Genomic DNA, 25363 nt, shown 5'->3' with positions numbered 1-25363 from the left:
GAGGAAGGGAAGAGGGCCAGTGCTGCTCCAGTGGTATCGGATTCTCATAAGTGTGTGAAAGAAGAGAAGCGGAAGTCTTACGGTTCTGTCATCTGCCCACGCGGCTCTAGTTTCCCTACTAAAGAAGTCTGTGACAAACGTCCAGAGCGATCCGCGGCCATCAAATCGTGCAATGTTTGTTTGTTTGTTTGTTTGCGGGTTAGGGTGTGTGTGTGTGCGTCTGCGTGCTGTAGCGTGCGTCGGTGTGTGTTTGTGCGGCGAGAAGTGAGAGAAATTTTTTACAGCAACACCTAGTCTAACAGTTACATTGCATGTGTCTACATGCGCATGTATGTGCAATAAAAGGTTGGTTAACCCCTCACATCATTGAAAAGATACATTTCAAGCATCCAACAGCAATGTCTCTTTCCAGAAACATGTTGTTACTCTGAATAGCCTGCTGAATAAGAAATCTACAGTGTGAATTACTGTCACTGTTACTACTTTCTACAGGAAAAAATAGTCCCGGTTGTGCGTTAAGGGGGTTATGGTTAACTGTAAGAACTGTGATTGGTCAGCATGGGCTACTTATGTTTTCTGCTGCAGGTTTACAATGCTGGTAGAGATTGTTGAGGATGAAAACAACACGAGAAAGTTGAAGAAAGACTCAATAATTGTCTCCTTTTCAGTGACACACAGCAGCAAAAGCCATTTCCACTGCAAACCCTCAGCTCATTGCAGCCCTCTGCAGCTCTCTATCACCGCGGATCAGAGAACATAAATACGGCAGCTGTACAGAATTTTCAAATATTCAGTAATGAGACAAGACAAAGCACTCTCTATAATGCAAAGTGAAGGAAAGCATGTAGACAGTTACTGTAGGGAATATAATTAAAGCATGATATGAACTGATCTCATTCTATACATTCATCTAGTGTTGAGATGGTGATTATCAACAGGTGAAATCAGACACTGAACAACAGGACTCCTGTTACGTTTTTGCAGCAAGTATAAACCCAGCTTAACAGGCACATTGTTTATAGAAAGATATGTTTCTATATTTTTCTCAGAGTCAACAACAACCAACAGTATGTTAGTCCATCTCTCAATACTTTCTGACTTCTCTAACCTGTCTGTAGCACTCAGCTCCATGTTCATCTGTTCCCACTAAATCTTTAGTTTACAAATACCTAGTTAAATTTTTTTAAGTAAGCTGGGCACTGCAGCTTTACGAGAGTAAATACTATATTTGTCGTGGGACTATTTTCAGCTGCGGATTAATACGGATTTGTTGCTTTAGTGAGTATTTACAGCAGCAAGGCTGTGTATGTGGGATTGACTAAAAATTAATTGTCACTCAGAGAAAAGGTGAAGCTCTCTGATGTGTTTTTAATTAGTTTTTGGGCAACAACAGAGGTCTAAGGAGGCAACACTTGTTGGTAGGATAAATTAATTGTTGTTTTCTGTCTTCTCATAGGATTTGGTCACTATAAGAAAAACATATCGCCAACCTTATCCTTTAATTGTCATTTTTTCTGAAGCTGTGAGAGCTACCAAAAGAATCTCATTCACTTCCATTGTATTGCGTTGAAGGCAGGAATCTCAGAAAGATCAAGGCTGCTGCTGGAATCCTGAGACAACAACAAGGTCACCTCCCTCCACAGTGGTGTGGTGGGAAGTCACCAGAGGGCCAATCACCGGGGCCATTTTCATCTCTCTCTCAAAGCAGCTGCTTTGTCCTTGCGGGATCGATCCGGAGTGGCATTGTCGAGTCGGTTCTGCTGTGTCTCTGTCAGCAGGGAATCCAGGCGTTCCTAACAGGGGCACATCACACGTCCCCGGTCCCCTTCAGGGTCCAGACCGACCCAGCTCCAGAACACATGTGGTCTGGCCGGCTGCCACCTCTACACCGGCAGCACACACATGATGTGACCACAGTACCTAGGTGAAGTCTGACAGTGTGTATTTGCGTATGTGTGTGTATTCATGCAGCAGGAGTTTATGACCTTGTTTTTACCTGTGGGATGACATAAGGCCCTCACATTAGGGAGCTTTTCCATTACTACTTGCAACAAAAAGTTCACCCCCTCTTATTCTTCAAGGGTAATATTTGATTATCATTTAGCCTGTGCACCTGCGGTTGTTGTTATTACAGCACAAAAGGTCTTTTATACAAAGAAAGATAAAGATGTTGAACACAGAGTGTCATGATGATCTGATTTTTGCGCTGCCTTCTTAAGCAGGGAGAGGAGTTAAAGGGATAGAAAGATAAAAGACTAGTGAGTGATGGTGAAGATCTCTGCATTGTTAACCTCACGGCACACTTCTCCTCCACTGGAATACAGACATGCAGCTTCCCACTCAATCCCATTACCTCAGCTGACCCTCTGCTGCCCCAATGATACTCATATAGTCTCACAATCTGGGGACACAAACGGAGATAAGGTGTTGTACACACAGGTTATATCAGCTGTACTGATGTACATATCTTGGAATTAAACCCCGAAGATAAAACCTTGTTCTGTTTTGTTACCTTTCTTTCCCCTTATACTCACCCCTCCGCTCTCCTCCCAGAGCAACCGTGAAGCCTGTTGCGCAATGAGCCGTAATTTTTTTTTCCAGCTCTTGTTCGGACATCTTTTTGTGTTTAATCGTGGGAGATTGAAAGGATTAAGCTGGAGATTACGTACGGCGGGATTACACTGACCCCGATATCGGGAGGCCTCTGGGACGGGATGAGGGGGAAGAGGTGCAGTGAACCATGGGACCTGTCGGAGTAGATGAGGGTGGATAAGTGACGAGAGATAGACGTGGAAGGGAAGAAAAGCAAGCAGGGAGCTGGGAGATAATTGTGTGGGATAAGAGATGTGTGAGGAATGGAAAAGACGGTGAGGTAATGGAGTAAGAGATTTCACTGGAAGGGGGCATGAGAAGGGAAAGGGAGGTAGATAAAAGGACAAAGTGTTTTGTGGAGGAGTGTATCACGAATATAAGGTTAAAGGATAATTCTGTTTTATTTCAACTTGGGTCTTTTGCAATCTGTAATCATAACATTGTATTCAACAAGTTCACCGCTGAGATGTGAGAATGAAGCAACATTGCCAAGTCAGACAAGACAAAGAACACAAGCAGCCAGGCAATCAAGCAGGTTTAGCCAAACTTATTATTGTATTTGAGAAAATAGTAATAAAACTTATTTATATTGCACATTCCGTACAAAAAATGCCATACAGTGTGCTTCACAAAACAAGAACAAATGAAGGCAAATTATAAAATTATTACTCAAGCTGTCACAGATGTATTTAGAGAGCTGGATACAGTCCGACAAGTCCGTCTTGCTGCCAACTTGTCCCGGTGACAAACTGCAGTACTGCAATATAATAATCTTTTTCTGGGTATGCAATGGATGAGAGACTTTCCAAATGTGTATTTGGAGATGATTGCAGTCATTTTGGATGCACTCACTATTAAGTATTACCTCCAAATAAAGTGACTTTGTTGTCTTGTAGCGATGTTGCTCTTTTCCCAGATCTTAGAAATTACTTTTGTGACTATAGTGTTAAAAAAGTGATAGAATTGATGGCTAAAACCATAAAAAAAATAAATAGCAATAAATAATCTTAAAGATTTTCATGAATACTATTATTTATGGTTGGCATTCTTTCTGAAATAGTCATTTCATGTATTTACAGTCAGTAATTACTTCTCTATATAGTAGTTTTTATGCCAACTGAACACTTGTGTCCACATACGCATTGAACTGGCAAAACACCAGGTGGCTTTTTTTTTGTGAAGCAACCACAGGAAATGCGATGTATTTGTCACCAAGGTTAGACCATGATCGTTCATCAAATGGTCATTTTCAGCACTCTTCCGTCAGCAGATCAGTTTACATATTGTAGGGAGTTATGGAACAGTGAGCTGCTGAAGAGCTGCGGGCGACAGGCTGCGCAACTCCAGCTCCACAGCAAGGTAACCAACTGTCCTGTTGCTGTGTCCTGCTGTTGTGTTACTTGCACAGTTTGCAGCATGAAATCAGATCTTGGTTGCAATTACCGTATTGGCCCGAACACCTACAACACACTTTCACACTCATCCTGTTGGGAATGTTTTCCTGAATACTGTTAATCCAAGAAAAAAAGGGAGCTCTACTTAAAGCCTTTCTCTAGTAAAAAGGTAAAATACTTCCATTAAAGCAGAACGTAAATTGCACATTTGTGTATCTTGTCTGTCATTATCACTCTCTCGCCTCTCAGGCTCTTGGAAGCTCCTTTTTAGCTCCTCATCATCTGTGACAGCAGTAAATCTTGGCTGCTTGACAGACAATTCGGACTCTGGTCCATTTCTGCAGTAAAGATGTCGCTTTCGACTTGTTTCCACTCGTCATGGATTTATTTCCTTCATGGGAGAAAAACGCATTACACAAACCTTCAGACACTCCTGTAGGTTAAACTGAGCTAATGAAACACTTTTAGGGGTGACTAACTCTAAAAGACACACTTTACTTACTCTAACAGACTTGAATGCACTTGCTAGCTTAGCAACATTAAGGCTACAAACAACCCATCATGCAACACTCTCTGAAGGTACTATCTCCACTCAAAAGGTCTCTGATCTTATGACCACGTAATTGTCTAGTCCTCAAATATAACAAGACCTCCACTTTTTCAAATGTAATTTCTAGAATAAAATTGTGTCTTATATCCAGGCCAGTGCAGTATTGATCAACGATTTTATTAAAACAAAGTGAATTTGTTTGGCTGCACTGTGAATGATTCATCAGTTGCCCTTCTGTTGTATTTCTGGCAAAGTAGTTGCTCCAGGAGTGTTTGCTGTAATATTTAGTATCAGGACTGAAATCTTGAGGAAATTCTGACGTTTGTGATGCTGTTTCACTAACATTAACTCAATTATTTCATAACATTTGCTGGTACATGTCACATTAATCTGCTCCATGACAATTCTTGTCTTTTTCCCCAAAATTTCATGTTTCACACATGCAACACATTAGCATCAGTACGAATGCTAGAAGCCGTTAATGAACTTTGTCTTTAAGGGATCGAGCCGGAGTCGTGTTGTCGGTTTGGTTCTGCATAAACAGCTCAGATTAAAAGTTGATGCTCTCGTCACCGACACATGGAAAAACACATTCACACTTTTCATGTTCACACGTAAGCAATAACACATGCACAGACACTTACATGCACACACAAACACATACGCCCATACAGAGTGGCTTATTACAAACCCACATCCCATATTGAGGGATTTATTCATCAGATTCTGTGTCATCTCTGCTTATCTGTGTTTCATTCATTTAGAACTGCCAGTTTTGGTTTAACTGGAAGTCAGAACAGATTTATTGTAGCTATGGAAGAGAGTCATTATAATATGTCTGGACAAAGAGGGAGAAAGTGAGAGAACAGACGGATGAAGTGGCTGGAGACCTTGGGTCCGTAGCATCGTTTACTCACAATTGCCGCATCATATCACACTCACTGTACTGACGATGAGTAAGAGTCTATTCATAAAAACTACCAGGTGTTTCTGTTGTAACATGAATTGATAACATGGGTCAAGTTCAGGTTTATTCTTTCATCATGGTGTAATGAAACATTCCCTTTGACCAAGTTAAAACAAAAAAAAAACTCCTCATGCATATTCCAGTGGACATCAAATGCAAATGTGAATATACTGTAGCGTGCAGAGATCGGCCATCACGAGAGCGAAGGCCACACAGGCGGACTGGCAGGCACGTCTTCTGCATCCACATCCTGTCCCCCTTGTTTACTCCGGAGGCTCTCTTTTGCATTGGCTACAATACCTTGATGTCACCCATCGATTGTCAGCAGTTAGAGAGACGTGCGCAATGCCCTGATTAGCATACAATTAGGACTGACCCGCTGCCCCTGGGACTGGACGGAGCGAGGGATGGATGGAGAGCTTTAGAGGGAGGGAGGGATGGAGGGAACAGCAGCCTGACACAGTGGCTTCTGTTTCTGCTGACATGTGCAGGACAGTGGTGGGGTCTCAGAGGGCACCGTGGGCCAAGGTGTGCCAAACCTGTATTGACGTCTGGGAGAGTTGTCTCGGGCCATGCTAACGGACGCCACTATGAGAGCTTAATGACCGTCCCAGCCAGGGAAAAGGTGTATAAATGCATGTGTGTGTGTGTTTGCCACAGTGTGTGAAGTAGAGTGTGCATGTTGAGAGAGTTGGAGAGGTGATCGAGGGCTATAAAACAACAACACAAATAGTTACTTATAGTTTGGGGTGATTCTAAGGTTGTAACTAACCGTTCATTAATTTATTCATCTATAAAATGTCAGAAAATAGTTTAAAATGCCCATCACTGTTTCCTAGCTCCCAAGGTGACATTTCAAATTGTTTTGTCCAACCAACAGTAAAAAACCCAAACAGTAATTTACAGTGATATAAAACAGATAGAGAAAATGTACATATTCTTGCATCTAAGAGGCTGTAAATGGCAAATTTTTGCCTTTTTTGCTGGATAAATGATTTGCAAACAATGAGTTATACAATTTGATCAATCAATTAATAAACTAATCATGTCAACAATAGGTGGTTCCAATTTTTTAGTCACACAGGCAGCGTGGCTCTATGGATGGCAGTTTTTATGTGTTGGTTGGTTGGTCTACCAATTGGTGATCCACCATTGGATTTCCATTCATCAAGCACCAAATGTTTGATGGATTGCCGTGACATTTTCTACAGATATCCATGGTCCACAGAGGATGGATCCTAATGACTTTGGTGACTTTTCCTCCAAGTGCCACCAGCAGGTCCAGTGAAATATTTCAACATCTGACAGATGGACTGCCGTAAAACATGGTGCAAACATTCATGGTTACCAGACAACAAACGCCATCAACAGGTCACATTTTTTATATGTCCAATACTTTCGCTTATGACCCAAAACCTGCTAATTAATGACATTTCCATCAAGTCTCAGTTGTACTTTGTGTTTAGTGCTAATCAACAAATGTTGAACACAAACAAAGATGGTCATCATGGTAAACAATACTTGCTAAACATCAGCATGTCAACATGTTTTGATATGTGAAAATCAAAATTAACCACTGCACACTTAGATGACTTTACTGTGACTTTATTAGGAGCGAACAACACATTACGCCTGTAGCTTCTTCAGGTTCGCTCAGCTCAGAATCTGAAGAAGCTACAGACGAAACGCGTTGTTTGCTCCTGACCGACCAGCACCTGACTGAAAATACTGGCTGTGCATGAGTAGTTCTGTCCTTTGAAATGTCTTGATATAATGTTAGAGTGCTGATGTTATACTTTAACTCGAAGCACTGCTGTGCCTCACAGAGCTGCTAGCATGGCTGTAGACTCTGACTCTTGTTGAAGAACACTCACATGATGCAAAATAGACACTTGAAATTGAATTATTGACCCGTTAGCCTCCAATAACCAGGTGTCCAATAATAGAAAAATGCTCTCAGTATGCAGGCAATCGTTTAAGTGATTCAGGGAATCGTTTGAGACAAAATACTGGAAATTTTTTCTCAAAATACACAGAAACTCAGTCATGTCTAAGAGTAAATTTTTTGAACTTTGCCTTTTTGAACTGTGTGCAGGTGAGTGACTCAAATGAGCTGACGCTGGTTGACTGTCTATGAATTCATATGAGTCGAGCGTGCTGAAATATGTTCCACTAAAATGAAGCATTGCTTTGGGAAACTGTTGTAATTCTCTTGCTGGCCCCTTAATGACCTCACATGCCTGTACTTTAATGGAGATTTATATGTTTAAAGATTTGACCTTTCTATTATCTCCTCTACTGTAATCTGTTGTCATCTCACTCCTCTCGCTTCTCTCCTCTCCTGACACACCTATAGGCTCAGGCTGGCTACTTCTGCAACTGCAGCAGTGAAGCCTTAATCAGAGGTGCGTATCAATAGTATCGAACCCAGAAATCCCCTTGTGTCCCGTGGCGTTTATTCTGATGCATTGATGTACTATTGACGGAAACAGGACGGCCAACAGTGACAAATTAAAATGTCAGCCATGGCAAAGGTGAGCCTCGCCTCTCCTCGCTGCGTCCTTAAGGTGGGGTGACAGGCCATCGGCTGAACGATTCCTGATAAAATGCTGACACCTCACTCACACACACACACATACACACACACACACACACACACATATACACACACCAACAAGGACATTGGTGACAAGGGGAGTTGCATATTGAAAGGAAGAGTCAGGTGAGAGGACAAGTAGGGGAATAGACTGTGACATAATGGCTTAGTAATAGAATTCCGTTTAGCGATTTTTGTTTATAACGGCGTCCATTTTTTAAAACCAGCTCCTGAATAACATGTTACATCTTAAATTACAGATCAGTTATTTAGCCACTTCCTTACATCTCAGTAAAATATGATTATAGAGTCTTGATGAACACTATAATTACATAAATGAGAACTGTTTCCAAGAATCAGACAAATTATAAAGCTTGTGCCCACTAGTGTCATTTAGCATGAGTAGGCTTGATGCACATTGATTTCATGCAGCGTGTTTGGAGGAGTGAGATGAAATGAAGACAGAGTGACAGAGGACACGAGTGCTAGGCATGCTGTCAACATTTAAATATCATCAGGCCTGTGCGTGGGCACCCACCCATCCGCCTGCACACACACGACACTCAGATCAAGTATATGATAACTGTATGATAGCAAGAACTTCAGCCTCTTCGTCTCTCTCTCTTTTGACTATTTTGACAGTTGATCCGGATGTAATTGTGGCTACTTATAAATGTACTCCCCTGCACGTTAATCTGTCAATGTCATTCTCCTGATGTTCCAGCTGTTCTCTCAGTTGTAATGGCGCCGCATTGTTGATGAGCACGACTCTGACAGCTAACTGTCCGACCAGCTCGGGACAACAATGGTAGCCTGGCCTCAAGAGAACCGTCATCAGCCGACCGGGGGTCAAGGACTGCCGCTGATTGACGTCTCCGTTTAAGTTAGGTCTACATTAAGTCATTGTGTTTACATGACATGCATCCTAACTTCCAGGGATTAACAAGTGCCTCGACTGTAAGGGTGTCTGCTTTCCCAGGCCAGAAGACTGCTCTGATATCCTGCTGTTGTAAGTAATGGATGGAGGGAGAGGTACTGTCGTTATCAGGTTTGTTTTATTCATGTTCTCTGTTGCAATATTAAGCCTGCTATCGAGCCATCCTTGACTGACCTGTACTGACGGGAGCCTCTGCAGTATGAACAGACACAGACTCCTCGCCCTGCTCTCTCTTTAGCCCAGATTCAGCCTCACCAAAATGATCTGTAGTCTAATTTATGCATCAGCGTGCGATTTACAGAACAACCATTAGCATAGCATCTGTCAACACAATCCGACATATCATGAGAAAATGGTTTTATATAAGGATAAATCTGCATCGTCCTGCCTGCAACTAGAGGATTAAAACGATGATATGAAACTGGTTTATTTGCAAATGGTACTGTGGTGTCATGTTTATACAGTTTAAACATCATATGGACAGTAAAAGGCAAATAGGTCAGTTGCTCCTGCCCCCCACTGCTGCTCCAGTCCCTCCTCACTCGTTCTCCGATAGACAAACAACTCAAGAGTTTGTTCTGTCCTCCACTAAAAAGTCACCTGTCATTGAAAGTTTGGCATCGTCCACATGAATCGATAAAATAAATATCTAACCATCACAGATTTGTAAAAGCTACCTTACTATGTGTATATTTTATTGTGCAGCATGTGCGACATTGAAATGCCGTTTGTGTGCGACAACAATCATCTGAAGAACAGATCGTTTTCTTTTCACCTCCATGTTAGTCAAGCTTAAGGTCTGCCACAACTTTGATTCACCAGCATTTAGCTCGATTCATTTCAACAGCATGTCCGTGTTCAGTCAATTTGCTTGCAATGGTGACATAAATCTGCTTTAAATCTGTAAATTCCTCCTTTCGCATCATGTTCAATTTTGGTGAACTTTGACACACAAAGACCAATAGGAAACCAACCTGGCAGCAGTATTGCAAACTATTTGCAGTGGAAATAAGCTAAAGCCTGCTCGAAAAGATAACGCTAGATGACGTCCTGCACTAATTTGCATATCAGTGACATCAAAACATAACCACCTATATATAAATTAAGTCAAACTAAACTTAACTGACTCTAACTAGTTATATCAATAGCTGTTATTATTTTTTACGCTGCTATTGTTTCATCAATAGGCATCTAAATCCACCTCTAATATCCTAAAACTATTTAAAGCAGGCTGATGTATCGACTGTGGAACTGAAGTATCGTGAATAGAGAGGAACCATTGGACAAAAAAAATCAAACTTAGATAGTCAACTTTAATTTTTTAGAATAAAAACAAAGGAGAAGGAGTTACCTGGACAAACAATGCAGATGAGTGATTGGGCGTTACGTACGCACGTTCACATCTCATTCATGTGGCTGATGATTGGTCGACTGAACATGCTGCTGCTGCTCTGCCCAGTTCACTGAACACAGTCAGTCCAGAGTCCATGTTAGCACTCATTCACTGAGAAATACTGGCGACTCCAATAAGGGGAGGAGTTAAAGCCATAATATGTAACTATTCTGCATTAAAATGTCTAAAAATGACTAGACCTATGTTATATATTTTATTGAGTTGTGAACATACATTATCCTAAATGTTTCGTGTTTCGAGTTGTGGTTGTCCACCAGAAACTCTCATAAAGTGACTTTTATTCAGTTTTAAGCCACATTTTTACAATAAACTTTTTAGATCTTGATCATTTTTAACTATATCTTTTAACCAGATGATTGGACATCTGTTATCAGAAAAACGAGCTGAGCAAATTTTAGCAGCAACTCGACTAGCAGCCCCTCCTGGACATCCTGTGTCCACTGAGCACTGCCGGAGAAACACTGATTGTTTACATGAAACTGCTTTATTCAGTGTTTTTACCTGTTTTAATCCCTGTGTACTCCTGGTAAAAACATTCTGAAAGAACTGAAGTAATCCTATCCCAGAGACGCTGATTTCTTAACAAGGACTCCCATGATCCCACGCTACTTCACAACATCATCAAACTCCGTCTCGAGATTTGTCGTTAGCTGCTTTATTGAAAAAAAAAATGTTAAAGGGATCTTAACAGTTGGCAACACTGCTTGACAGTACTGACCTTTGAGGGAACAGAGAGCCAGAGGGTCCAAAACAGGAGAGGCTGGTAGCTTATAGCTTATTAGTCATGTTGCACAATCTCTTCTCTATTTAACCTCTTCTGCCGGAGTATACATATAAACTTCTACACAACAGAGACATGATTTGAAGATAGTTATGAGACAGGACTCGATGGTATAAATGTTTAAACTGTGTGAGCTAATTTTCCTGTCAATGACTGAGCTACCAGAACTCGCATATTCCCAGTGTGAGGCCGACATATTTTCCATATCTGAAGACTTGTTTTCAAAAGGCTCAATTTTGTTGTGTAAAAATGTCAGTTTTGTGTGACCAGATGGCAAAACAGAAGAAAAAAAGATGTCTTATTAGATTTAGCCAGCTTAGTGTGGACACGGTCTAAAGACTGGAACTGGCTTCTGTGTCTGTATATTCTTCAGAGACATTCAGATGGCTGTTTTTGACTTTTATACTCATATGGCCACAAATGTATTTGTTTTCTAAATAAATTATTTAATTGTCTTATATCGTGTCATAAAATAAAGGACCCCACTTTATATCATGAATGAAGATCTCTTCACATCGTCAACAGATTCTCTTTCAATAAGAGAAAGTCTAGAGTCAGACTAGTCAACAGATCTCTGGCTCATTTGCAGAAGTCACAGCTGTGATGGGAACACTGACCACGTCTATTTCTGTCTCTGTTCCTCGTTCAGTTTCAGTCTGTCTCTCCTCCGTGTGACAAATGGACACCACAATTCCATGAGTAATTTTCCAGCGATTCATTTACACTGTATATTTTTTTGCAGTAATGTTTGTGTAACAGTCATTTTAGCATTTCGTAGTGTTGACCAGTGTGTTCATCTTATTTTTTGGCAGCTTGTGCTTTCTCTCGCTATCTCTCTCTCTCTCTCTCACACACACACACACACACACACACACACACACACAAAGTGCTGTAATGTCTCTCTGGGAAGGTTCTCAGTTCTCATGCTGGTTTGATAATGTATTCATTTAGTCATTTATTTATTTTTGTTCCAAGGAAAACAAAAGAATAAATAATTGAGCATAAACCAAAAAAAAACTGTCAAAACTACTATTTTATAAAAGGGAATCAGTAATGTTTGATGGTTAAATTAGAGTTTAGCTACATTTAGGCCTCCTTTACACCTTGTATTAAATGTGTCTTGTATCCAGATTGTATCTAGATATGATTTAACCTGATTACATTTATACCTGGTATTGATGTGTCTCCAGTGTCCACATCGAGATCCGATAGAGATCTGATTGCTCTGTCCAGCTCAAACAACTGAATGTAACATCCTCCTCTTGCTTGTGTGGGTCCAAAAAAGCAACAAAACAAACAAAAAAGATGGTAGCCATACGTGAAGCTGCGCTGTTGTGTGGACTGGTCTCGTCTTGACTCCATCCACGAGTGTCTTGCAATCCCATCACCCTAAACATTTTAACGCAAGGTGTAAAGGGGGTCTCAGTAAAACGCTGCAGAAAGACGTGTGTTTCTTTGCTTGGTGAGAAAAGTGCACATGTTCCTGGCCATTTGACAACCACAGTCCTGGATAAATATTTAGCATGCCTCTCTAAATCTCTTATTTTTAAATTTACAGTACTTCCCACCTTGGCAAGGTAGCCAGTACTTTTGCTAGGTTGCAAAAATGAAAGCATTATACAGGACACTGGTTAGTACATCCACATTCAGCCAACAGTCTACGACCATGCTACAGATTAGTGAGGCTGTACTTTGCAAGCTAACATACACACAAAGACAATACTAACATATTGATCAGGGGAAATGTTTGCTATGTACACCATCTTAGTTTAGTGTGTTAGCATGCTAACATAGGCTATTGGCACTTAACACACAAGTACAACTGAGGGGAATGGGAATGTCATTGGTTTTACAAGTAATCATTATTTATTTATTTGATTTAATTCATAAGGGACCATGTACAATATTAAACATAAATGTTATACATCAAATACATAAATCAAAAATATAAATGTTATCATTTGATGTATTGTATCAGAGTAGTCATAAACCAAAGTATTTGACAAATTGAAACCCAAAACCAGATGATGAAGTTAAGGGATCATCAAAGTTATTACAGTTAATTCCGTGTTAATGATTGTCTACCAAATTTTATGGCAATCAATCCAATAGTTAACATCATGATGGTGCTAGAGAAAAATTAAGGGGATCACAAAGTTATTAGGATACATCGTCTGGTAACTGTAAGTGTCTGTACAAACTTCAGTGGCAATCCAGTGTTGACGATATTTCAGAGATATTTCAGTCTTGACCAAAGTGGTGGACTGACCGACCAGCAATTCCAAAGCCACATTGCAAAGGTGGCTATAAAAAGATAAAAAACTGCATCCTTGTCAACAATGAATTCCAAAGAGCATTGTAGAAGAAATTAATCAGCAAGCTTGAAATTCTCTTACCTGTTTCACTAATGGGGCTGCTCATCACTGAATCATTTTAGCAATTTAATTTTTTAAATTGGACAAATTCACAATTTTTTTCCACAAGTGTGTCTTAAAACAACAGTCAGGTGTTCATATAAACACTGAAAGAGGTTTTACTCGCTGTAATCATTCTTCCTGTTCATACTGCTTATTAAAAGATCTTCAATTGTTTTCAATGTAAGTGACGGGAGCCAAAATCAACAGTGTGTCCACTTGTATTTAAAAGTTTATCTGAAGCTTATATATTTACAGTCTTTTTAGCATTAAATCAATTATTTGTGTTTCCTCGGACAGTGTTTTCTTGTTGAGCTTGGGTAGAAGTATAGTAACAAAAAGAGGAACTTTGGCACTAAAAAGACTGTAATGTTGAAAGATATCTATATCTATCTGAAGCTTCATATTAGCTTCAGCTAAACTTTTAAATACATTTTTGCCCAAAACGAGGTGTGTGGATTTAGGCCCCCATCACATACAATGTAAGTGCATTAAAAAGACAAACCTATTACAGTGTTCATTTGTGCAGCTTACTATTGTTTTAAGACAGATTTATCTCAACGTAATATGAGGCTTCAAGAATAAGGTAGATCTTTGAATTTCCATCTCTGTGAAGAGCTGTCATTAGCTGATGAGGAGGATGAGTATGGTAGGATTTAACGCCGTTCAACATGTCAAACTGACAGAACAAACTTGCCGGGAACATAGGTAAACCATTTAACTGACTGGCTTAAAATAACTCTGCAATATTCTTAAATTATCCACGAGATTCATATGTTTCTGGGTAGAGTCAAATTGAGGTTGCCATTCAATGTTTTATATACGCTCAAACACCTCAGGTGGTATGCTATATGGCTGCTACTCTAAATTGTTCTTGGAGATATGAAGATTAGTGCTAAATAATGCAGATGTAAATGGTGAACTACATAGAATTACACTCCCAAACATTCATACTAAATAATTTGCAGTGAGGCCGGACGTCAGGCTTCAGTCAAAGACCATCTCCTTTATGTCACAACAACCAGCCTTGTTACAGAAAGTCGTTCCTCCCTTATTTCCCTTCATCTCCATCATTTCTCATCTATTACCATCTTTCGCTCTCGTTTTCCTCTCTGCCTCATCTTCATTATCCCCCCTCCCTCCTCCTCCGGCTTCTCTTCTCATCTGCATCTTTTGCTCTCTATACCTACATATCCTCGCCGCCTTCCTGGTGGTTGAGCCGCGGCCCAAACCTAGTGGTTGTGGGGTTCCAGATGGTTTGGCTGGCAGAAGGTTCAGAACTGACCCCTGGGCAGCTGATCCTGTCCTACCTCAAACCCCAGGGGGTCCGGGAGGGAACACGTATCTCAAGCACTATAAGAGGCAGAGGACAGGGGAGGGAGCATTGCGTAACAGCCGAACCTGTCATTTAGCCTACTGCATCTCATCCTCAAACAGTCTGAGGCTGTTTCTTTGAAAGTGCCTGCACTTCGGAGTTGTTTGAAGCACAAGCACACATACTTTGCTATCACTCAAGCGCTGTGTAACAAAAAAAACTGACTTGAATAGTAGAGGGTGGGAGTTGGGATAAAAAAAAAATAGACAGATCATATTACCGATAGAAGTGTGAGAGAGAATTCAAGACAATGAGGGAGGGAGAATCGAAAGGGAGACTCAGCGAGGCATGGATGACAGCTTGTGACGCCACATTAGTCATTGTGCAAGAAGACAGAGGTGTCTACACGGCCTCTTTAACGCTGTCTCCTCTAATGGCTGTGGGTGTGTGTGTGTGTGTATTTAGGGAGGTGCAGTGCCCATAACCTATGGCGCGTCCCACCAATGCTGCCTGTGTTTAGACAGCGGCTGCAGCAGTGTTGATGGAAACACATAGGGGAGGGTGAGCGGCGAGGGTGGGGAGGGGGAGCAGGGCAGTGCTAATTGGGACAGAAGATCGGGGTCAGGAAGAAAGAAGGAGAAGGGAAGAGGAGCAGAGGAGAGACAGGGAGTCCTCGAGCCCTCCGGTGGCTCACTCTGCTTAATGATGCGTCTCTCTCGTAATTAGCAGACGGTAATTAACGCTCGGATCACCTGGGTCTCGGTGGGTCACATTCTCTCTCTCTCTCTCTCTCTCTCTCCGCCACTCTACATCCACATCCACGCCTCGCTACAAACAAGCGCCAGTCACATCCCTGCGGCCCAGCTCCGCAGACCTCCCAGCAGCCCCTGTGGCTCAGACATAGCTAAAAAAAGCATTCCTTCCATATGGGACACACATTTTATGGATTTATCTATGTCTCTGTCTAAACCAGCTTGTGTTTATTTTCTTGTGTATATGTTTGTCCGTTTGTTGCCGTTTCATCACTGCTCTTCCGCGTGTGTGTACGTGTGTGCACGCTAAGTGAGTGTATATGGGAGGCAGCCAGTGTTTTGTACACATGGTCTGTCAGGCTGTGTTAGAGTGGGCCTCACCTCCAGGCTGGTTTAAATATTAAGACTTAGTGTGGCTCAACATGCATATTTTAATGCAGCCCTTGTGTGGATGCAAGAAGTGGCACATTACCGGTTATTCAACACAACAAAACTTCACATACCGACGTAATCATCATGATCCGAACCGAGTCGGGTTGCGCGCATTTACCTGGCCTTAATGAGCCAAACACACCGTGCGTGCAAGGAACAAGCACTCGCACACATAAACACACATTTGGTCGCGCACAAACACATGCAAAGAAAAATACACACAGATGGTGGCGCAAGACACAATATGCTTTTGCTGGCTTGCTCCACGACCGTTAATAAAACATGGAGTTGGTGAGACATTCATTCCAGACAAAACCCATCTCCAAACGAGGCTTTGTGGTTAATAATACAGATATAATTTTCTCCGTATCTTTTTTATTTCTTCACTTGTGTGCCCTGGGATTGGGTCATGTTGGGTTTGGCCCCCCAGGGGTGGCGACGGCTCGTGGGATGTTTCACTTTCTTATTAATTGAATTTTAAAGTGACCTTGCAGTAATATTGATCTGCATTTGATGAAACACACACATACGCCCGTGCGCACTCAGAGAGACACACATGCATCCATCCTGCCTTATGCATCCTTCACAAGCTCAAGGTTAGTGTAGTAGCAAAGTAAGCAGCGAGTTAGAGTGCTTCGTCGTGTAGAATATTTGTCAGAGTTCTGTGATGGCTGAAGTTTGGGAGTTGTGCTGAGCCGAGCAATAAAGGCCGGGGAGGGGCCGGCAGGAAAGACAAGAGGAGGAGGAGGAGGAGGAGGAGAAGGTGGAGGAAGGGGTAAAATGGAGTGTGTGCAGGAGAAGGGAGCAAGAAGGAGGGAGAGGCGAGAGATGGGGGTAGCACATCTAAAGTGCTGGATGGAAAGTCAGTGTGGTGGTGTGGTGGTGGTGGTGGTGGTGGTGATGGTGGAGGGAGGGAGGGGAGGGGGGGCTAAAGAGGAAGCAAAGGGTGTTATTGTGTTACTAGATTTAAAGCAAGTGAGGAGGAAGTGAGCGCAGGGCACAGCCAGGTGTGAGGGTGAGAAAGACTTCTCTGACCTATTTTACAGGGTTTGGATGTTGCTTTACCCACTAGCAGCTCCCTCTTCTGGTGCAAAATAAGTAATACACCCATAAACTAGCTCTATTAAGTGTTCCATTCCTCATTAGTTGCAATGAAACTCAGCTTTTTACAAATTGCTTGTGTCTGAACACACCCATCCATCACTTTGCCTGCTGACAAAAGTTATCCGAGGGAATTTAAGTTTTCAGCAGTGAAACAGATGAAAACTGGTGATGACACTGATTGCAGGAAATGGCTCAGAGACGTCCAAATGTGTCTTTTTTTTTGCAGCAAAAATCTCAGTTTTGTAATTCCTTGAAGAAAATGTCTGATTGTTTTATCCTCAATACCTTGATTTTGTTGGATCGCATGTAAAAACATATGGGTGTTAGTGCGTTGCGTGTAGCTGTGTCACACCCACAAGTGTGAGAATGATCAAGCAACTGTGTGCCTTGCTTGCCTGTATGGGAGTGTGAGGGTGTGGAGGAAGAAACTATGTAAAATACAGTATCTCAGTGCAATCTCTTTGTTTGTTTTTCTTCCTTCAGATTCACTAATTTCTTTATATTTGCACGGTGGGAATGTGTCCAATCATTTTTTATGTTTCCATTTTAATCTGGCAAACAGAAATATATCAGACCACTTGATAAATATGTGCAAAAAATGCTGCATTACTTAAACCTACTGTTTTGTTTTTTTAATACTTAATGCAATAAAGTTTTGTGTTGATTCATCTTTTGCTATTAGTCAGGAAAGACATGGGAGTAAGGTTAAACGCAGTGAATCACAGATCTGAGCTTTCTGCTCGGTGACATTTACAGAAACAGATGGATGTTAAAGAGCGTCCTATAACGTCTGGCGTTTATCACACACATTGAAGCTGATTGTCTACTTAACTCGTACATGCAGGGGTTAATAGCAATTGATTGGTTGCTGTTAATCACCACAGTTTGTGATTACCTGGCAGGGTCGTATTGATTGCCCATTGATCAGCGCATCTCCGCCACTTCTACCACTGTGTCTGTGAGCTCACTGTCATTTAGCGCTTTGCTGGTGCAATATTGTCGTTATGACACCCCAGGCGTCGGTGTTGCTCAGTGACTCCCTGGTGGCAAATGTCTGCTGCATTACAGAAGCAGCATCCAGTCAGCCAAAGTTTGATTTACATGGATGCAGAGGGGGGGAAACCAAACTGGAGATAAGGCAGAGTTAGGCCTCTGCTGGCTGGGGTTGTGGTAAAATGGTTCTTTTTACTCAGTTCCTCATAAGAATCAGGTCTATGGTCAAATGAGGTGAGGGCATGGTGTGAATTAAGAATAAAAGTTTAGTCTCACCCCCCTTCCTTTCTCTCTGTGTCTCCATCTCATTCACGTCTGAACCTCGGTGTGCCTGGCGCTAGCCTCCATTAAAAACCTTGTCTAAAGTAATGAGTTTAAAGTCAGACTAACCTGTCTCAGGGAGGGAATAGAAACAGAGAGACTATATGTGTGTGTGTTTCTTGCACCTTGTGTGAACATGTTAGCACACGCTCAGGATTTTGAGAGTAATTGCATGTGTTGTGTTTGTGTGTATGCATGTGTGTGTGTGCACTAAGGCTTTGAGGTACGCTTTGACAGCTGCGAATTTAATAAGCAAACGTTAAAGGTAGGAGGGAGGGAGGTGGGGGGGGGGTTGGTAGGCGGGGGGTATGCATAGGGCTCCGCTTATGAAATATGAATGACTGTTTCTGCATCTTCTTCAGCAGGCTTGATATCGTCTCTGGTTTGCAATTCCCCTGCTCTGCTCAGAACAGGATGCACAGTCCAGCAGTCTTGTGAGAGGGGAGGGGATGTTGTACTGTATATCTTTCTTCAACTTGTCAAACTGAGCAGCCGAGAGTTTTAATAGGCTGTGTCATATCTTAACTTAAAACAGTATTTCTCTTTGGTGGAAGACTTTTAGCATGCATACCCCAGTGTGGCTGCATGAGCAGTTAGTCACCAATACTAAGTAACTTAGCTCTTAAAATCTATGTCACATACTTCGCTTCAGTTTGAAAGTCTGAATTAAAGTAACAAGTAACCTGCAAACTGAAGCATGGTAATCCAGATGAAGAGAATGTAATTTGCACTGTAGCACACCTTTTGAAAAGCTTCTGCTCGCTTAATAATCCGTTTAAACTTATATTGTCTGGTAAACAAAAAATGCATTCACAATTGACCATTTTAAAAAATAGAAAAAAGGAGAATTACACCAGTTTTATACATTAAAGATAATTTGGAGCATTGCTTAATGATCAGTGATCAATAGTGTGTGTGAAGTTAACTAAAACCTTTGGTTTGTGCACGCTGGTCTTTGTGAATACCAAATCTACAGGTACAATTTTGTTGGTAACCAATATCTGATCCTTTTTGACATTTCTGTAAAAAATACAGTTAAAGGGTTACACTAGCAATTTAGTGTTAAATTTCTATAAAGTCTGAGGGCCTGTAAGAGACAGATTTAGGAAAGAATGGTCCAAATTTCTGCAGCAGAAGTCGAACAATCCTGACTTTGAAGCTGTGTCCCAAATTACTCCCTCGTTCACTCATTCATTACTCCCTGCTGTATAGACACTTTATAAACTGTAAATCGAGTTTTCGGACACTAGTGAATTGACAGTTTGTGTGTTCACTGACAGGTGTAGAAATGCACAACAGTAATTTTTGCATTTATGTGATGTATTGCATTGTGGGATTGTTAGCAGAAAGCAGTGTGTATGTCATGGACACCTCTTGTTTCCTTCTATTGTGGGAATTCTTGAGGATTCAGTATAATATATATATAAATATATTATGGTTATAGTGTATAGTAAATATCGTTTTATTTATATAGAACTTTTCAAAAACAAGTTTACAAAGTGCTTCACAGACATAAAAACAGAAAATACAATTAGAATAAGTTCCATGCAATCAAGAAATAGAAAAAAATAAAAGTAAAAAAGTCGGTTTATAAAACAAATAGTCTTTATAAGAATTTTAAAAGAGGACACTGAGGTTGCTTATCTGATTCCCAACGGAAGGCTATTCTGAGCCTGTACAGCAAATACCCTGCTACCCTCTGTCTAAAGCTTTGCTCTGGGGACCGACAGCAAGCTCCAAACATTTCCTACATTTCCCATAATGCAACTCAATGAAATTGCAACTCACTTTTATTGAGCCTTAACTAATAGGCCATCCAAATGTTCCAAAGCTGTGCCAAAGAAAACTTTAGACAACTGTTTTCACTGGCTGAGTTTTACTTCCTATCACCAATAAACTTGCATTAATGTATAAAATTGGTGGAGGCTGGAAGCATTTAGTTAGGAGGAGACCAATATTTAACATCAGCCTATATAGTTGTGTGAATCCATCTCTAGATGCAGGATACAGGACGTTCCTGTAATCTGCTTTTGTAGTACATAATAATCAAGGTTGTTGCTGAAAAAGAAAGTTTATTAGGGCCCGAGCACTTTCAGTGCCAGGGGCCCAACGGTCCCTGGCACTGAAACCTATTGTTTCTGTAGAGATCAATATTCTTGAACACCATTGCATTTTTTAGGGGCTGGGGATGCTCGAAAACTCACAAAAATTGGCACACATGTCAGAACTGGTGAAAATTGCAAAGTTCTGTAGTGATTGGGCTCAGGCATGGCCAGCGGGCCCCCAAACGCAGAGTCATGTTGGAATAAAGTTGCTTTGATGTTCATGAAATTTCAGTGGGACCATGGCTCTCGTCATTCTGGACATAATACATATTTTTGAATTTTATTTTTGCCCAACAGGAAGTCAGCAATTTTGGATTTTGTGTGTCAATTTTCATTTTACGAACACATGTTTGATGCACAAAAACTCACAAAATGTTGCACCTATGTTCGAACTAGTAAATATTTCGATTTGATATTGTAATTGGGCTCGGTCATATTGGCTTTATAGTGCCCCCCAATTACTTTTAGTATTTTTGAGGCACTAGGGGTGCTCGAAAACTCACAAAACTTTGCACATGCATCAGAAATGGTGAAACTAGAAATCTGATATGGGTCTTGGGTTTAGGTTTGGCAAAATGGCTCAATAGTGCCCCCTAAAAAATTTCAAAGTCAAAGCCCCCACCTTTAATTTGTCGTAGATATACGAAATTTGGTAGGCAGATGTAACATCTACAGACTCACAGGTGTTTTCCTCTGAGAAATTTTATCAGAGCGACTTCACATTTTGTAGGTGATATCTAAAGATATCACCTTTGCATTGCTAAACTGAGGTTTCTTGGAATGTTTATGGGCATTAATGGGCATTAAACAGGAAGTTGTTGTAACTCAAACTCTGCCCCAAATTTCTCATGTTTGTCCAGGCCTGAACACATCTACATGTCAGTATTGAGTCATAGTCATAGCGCCACCTACTGACAACAAGAAATCAGCCTTATGTGACAAACATCATCTGATTGACATGACATTTGCATGGTGTGGTCTACACATGACATATAGCAACATGACTTATAATTAATGTTCTCTAGCGCCATAGTGGACACAGGAAGTTATATTTATCTCCTACATGCAATGTCCAATATTCATGAAAATGTATATCCATGTCAGTTGCCCTGTGTTACATGTATTGCTGCATTAATATTTCACTTATGTAGTATTTCCTACAGTCAGCAGGAATTGAAGCCTAAATGACACATAGTTCATCAAATGTATACACACTTTCCAATATGTCATCTCCAGCACCACTTACTGAACACAGGAAATAATATTTTACCCATCCGATAATTCCTTTCCCCCTCTGTGTTTCTTTCTTTCTCTCTCTGAACCCCACCAATGTTCTTTCTGCTAATGTTCAATTTGTTATAATTTCTTCAGATGATAAGCTTTAGTTCTGCTGTGCACGCTGTAGACAACAACGGTCCTGCATAATGTCTCGCTGTCCCGCTAGCAGCTTTGCTCCATTCAGTAAAATCTTTTATTGATTGAATATTTATTCAGAAATACACCAAAGGAAGCCTCTCCTTTCAGGTGGTACTGGGAGACTACAGAGTCAATGTAAACATCAATACACAAAAAAATATTTGTTGAAAATAGTTTCACATGTAGAAAATATTTTCAGAATGTGCTGCAGTTCACACTGAGTGCCGAGTATGAACCAGTTAGAACAGAATAAGTACCAGTGTTGATCATATCTCTAAGATAGAGAGGGCCATTAACAGAATCTAATGCCAGGTTCAAACTACATGATATTTTTGTCTGATAAAATGGTCACTATGTCGAATTAGGTGATTACAGAATCATAAATCCTTGAGCGCTCTGTGCACCTATTGGTCAGCATCACAGAAGACGTTGTGGAAGTTGTCATACTAGACGAGAGAAGGTAAAAAAAAAAATCTGATGCACTAGATGCTGTGTCGGTTGTTGTCCACTGTGATACACTACATGGGATAAATCAGTCAACTGTGGAGCCCGATGCCCATTTTCGGTCCTGACACCCTACAGTGTATGTCTGTCATGTCGGGCTATTATTGAGTCTAAACCTGGCATAAGAGCACAAGAAGTCAGAGTTCCACTATTGTACATGATACATTCTTAATACACACATATTATTTATCTGGTAAATTAATGAAATAACTTGCTAATCATTAAAGCTCATCTGTCTGATTCAGCCTGAGGCTGAAAGACTAAGCAGAGCTCAACCTGCTGGTTTGCAGAAGCTTTGGGCTTGTCTGTAAATGGTCACATTAAAACAAATGTGGATATGATTTATAGAGCAGTATAGCTCATATATGCTAATATATGTATTATGACGGTTGTGTCAGACGCACACAGAGGTGGGCCTAATGTTTAGAACTGAGTAAGCACCCCGAGTCTGTCTTTAAACACTTTCCCCACACAAGTGAAATAAAGGCAAACAAGGTCATAAGACAATTAACTTTCTTTGTTTTCCTCTTCTGTTCCACCATTTCTATTGTATATTAATTCCACCCCCTCAACCTTAAGATTAAATTCCTTTTGTCCCAACAGAGGGGTCCTCCCCTCCCTCCCCGGCCTACAACACTAAAAGGGTGATGAAATGTGAAAGAAAGGCGCAAAAGAAAAATAATCCAGCCTCTCTTTCTGCACATCACTGTGCAGAGAGAGAAGCTTTCCCTCAACCGTGATTCTCCCAGATGCCGTGATTCTCCATAGTGTTCAGTTTAACCCCTCCGTCCTTCTTCTTCAACCCTAATTACACACACTCACACAGACACTCACTCACACACACACACACACCACACACATCTTTTACAACTCCCATCGTAGCAGAGTACTGGCTGCAAGCTCGATAGGCTCAATAGGATGAAACTGATGGGGTTACAGGCACATACAGCAGCTCTCATTAGCAGTCTCACACCGATAATGTTGAGATGAAAAGACGCTGTACCCCTGTGTGTGCTCTGCTGTTTTCTGTGAGCTTACAATATGCATTTCTGCTCCGCTGAAGCCATGAGCGACACACAGCAGTGCTTATGGCATTGTTTTAAACTCGCTTTGTGGAGGGCAGAGAGCATTTACAATCCAGCCGGGGGAGAACACTTTTTGTTTCCTTTACAGCACTGTGTGACTGACAAAAGGGATGAATAGCTGAATGAGTGAATGATGTGACAGTCAATGTGAACGGTCACATATTTTCTATTAACCAATCTACATATGTTGTTAATGTAATTCTTTACTTTACCTTCACATAATTCTTGGTATCAAAACCTTGTCAAGTAAATGTTGTCCGTTTGGTCAATAAAATGACAGAAAATTGTGAAAAATCTAAAATTTTCATTAACACAATTTCTTCAAATGTCTTGTTTTGTCTGATCAATAGTTCAAAAACCCCAAAATATTCCTTTTTCATAATATAAGATAAAGAAAAACAGCAACCTGACAAATTGGCACAAGAATATTTGGGTTTTTGCTTGAAAAATGACTTAATCTGTCAACTGATCGATTAATCGACTAATCATTTCTACTCTAAAAAGTTGCTCCCAAACTCCAAGTCTACTCAAAAATGTGTAAATGTGTGTGCAACACAATTTTTATTCAATTGTCTAGTAGATTTTTTTCAGAGAAGGAATAACATCACAGTCTCAGTGACTTTTCCTCCTGCTGCGTAAAGGCCAATTGGCGTACAATATGTCACCAGACCAGGACGACCTCAAAAGACAAATGACAGTGTAGGTCGAAAATTCAGCCAGCAAAATGACCTATAGTTACATTTCAGTGACAGACGTTATCTAACGGCTGTTGTATTTGTGACCCAGAGAAGTGACAACGTTCAGATGACAGGTGGAGGGTTGGGTGGATGATTAGATAGATAGATGGCAAAAAGTTAACTTAGCTGCAGGAGACCGCTGTTTGCCTGCTGTTTCCAACCGTGAGTTGGGACAGTTTTTTAAAAACCGTACCTACAATTGTTGTTGTGTTTACTGTTGCCATGACAACGACGGTGGCCTAACTTTAAGGAATTAGTCATTTTAAACCACACCACGTTTCAAATGATCATTCTAACCCAACCCGTGATCTTTCCTTAACCCTAACCAAATGGTTTTTGTGCCTAAACCACCAGTGTTGTCATATCATAAAACATCTTCTTTCTTTTTTTTTAACAATGATTTGTAATGGTTTTGGACAGCTGCCAATAGAGGCAGCATATTAGAAAACGCTCCTGTGGGTCGTTCTGGAGTGCAGGTACAATTGACCTACATTATGTGGTTGTTTAATTATGAGGATGTGTTGCACCAGACACATGTGTGGCTTCAATTAAACAATCCTTTGGTGAGGCAGAAAAGAGTCCACTGACTCTGCAGAGCGCCCCAACACACATGTGGCATTACAACTTCTCCATACAAAATATCCCACTTTCATAAAAAAAAAAAAAAATTAATTAAAACTTTCAAAAGGACAGGGCGTCCCAGTGGCTCAGTGGTTTCAAGCACATAGTGTTCAACCATGATGAACGTGGCTCAGTGAACCAGTTCAGAATGAGATTTGGCAAAGTCAAGTCATCTCACCAGCGGAGCCAAGAGGTTTCTTTCTTGCTGGGGCTAATTTTGGGGACTTTATAATATGTACATGGATAAACAAAGTTAGCAACATGCAGCGTGTCAAGTCTCATATCCTTACTAAAAAATGTACAGTGATTCAAAAGTACAACACAGCAACAATA

The sequence above is a fragment of the Thunnus maccoyii genome, chromosome 19 (assembly GCF_910596095.1).
Source record: "Thunnus maccoyii chromosome 19, fThuMac1.1, whole genome shotgun sequence".
NCBI classification, from domain to species: domain Eukaryota; kingdom Metazoa; phylum Chordata; class Actinopteri; order Scombriformes; family Scombridae; genus Thunnus; species Thunnus maccoyii.
Note: the sequence above shows the minus strand (reverse complement) of the source record.